The sequence below is a fragment of the Eimeria mitis genome, genomic scaffold (assembly GCF_000499745.2).
Source record: "Eimeria mitis Houghton genomic scaffold, Emh_scaff2217, whole genome shotgun sequence".
In the NCBI taxonomy this organism is placed as follows: Eukaryota; Apicomplexa; class Conoidasida; order Eucoccidiorida; family Eimeriidae; genus Eimeria; species Eimeria mitis.
In genome coordinates this window covers 994-2,246 of record NW_013570544.1, presented here as the reverse complement: position 1 = coordinate 2,246, position 1,253 = coordinate 994, and positions in this window count along the sequence as shown.

Genomic DNA, 1,253 nt, shown 5'->3' with positions numbered 1-1,253 from the left:
TATATATATATATATATATATATATATATATATATATATAGAATACAACCAGCAGCACAAAACCTCAACGCTACGAAACAAGAGGAAACAAAAGCGGCATTTGCTGCGGCTCTGGTGCCGTACAGTACAGCTTCAGAGCAGCACAGCAGCAACAAACGGGCAGCAGCAGAAGCGAAGCGAAATACGGTGAAGTCCGCGGCAGTGTATGGAGGCAAAGGAAGAGGAGAGGAGCAGAGCTGCTGCGTCAGCCGGGAGCAGCAACACAGCTGCTTTCCTATAGGGAGAAGAAGGAATACAAGAGAGTATAGAACAGACGGACTAAATATATATAAAGAGGATTCAACGCAAGTTTGTTTACGAGCGATGCAATATACTACTAAAGTTTTAAGGTGAGGAATGGGGGCTCCCGCCTCCTAGCTCAGCACAAGCTGCACGCGTTCGGGGTGTCATTGGGGGAGATGCGGAGCACCCGGCGGTGACAGTGGGCCTCTGTATAGGAGGAAAAGAACGGAAGAAGGCGCAGAAGGTGGTGGTGCTAGGAGCTGGGTATATACTGCTCGGTTTCGGTGATGCTGAGAGCGTTTGAATGCAGAAAGGCTGGAGATTCTGGGCCTTAGTGGAACTTTAAGTTAAATGAAATGTTAAAAACTACTCGGAAAGGTTTCATGTAAAAGGATAAAGTTCAGGTGTACAGACAAGCCCAAAGCTGAATAAGCAGAAACAGAACGAACGGGGCGCGCGCAACGATGGAAGGTAAAGAAGCGCACAAATCAATAACTTTTGGACTTTTATGCGAATATACTTCACGGAAAAAAACTCTACATGAAAAACAGACAATTTCTTTCATTAGAAATATCTTAATCAGGCTGCTGCTGGCCGCCTTCTGCCGCGGCCCTGAGTTGACCGCAGCAGCATCTGTGCGGAAGAAGGCATATATATATATATATATATATAAGAAATGCTGAGGTGTACATACACCCCAATGCTGCGTTCTCTTTAAACCTCTTTGTTTCTACGCTTACCCATAATTAATTAAACTAATTAAACTTATTCTTCTACTCTAAATTAATCAATTCAACTAAATTCATCCTACAGTCGTGCAGCTTTCGTCGCCGAAATACCTGCGGTGCCCGTTGGACTCTGTGTGCGCTCTCGGCTCTCCTATTTCTGTTATCGTATTAAACTTGAGGAATTTGGGTGAAATTTGAATTAATTTAAATATATTAACAAAAAACAAATACCCTTTCCTCGCT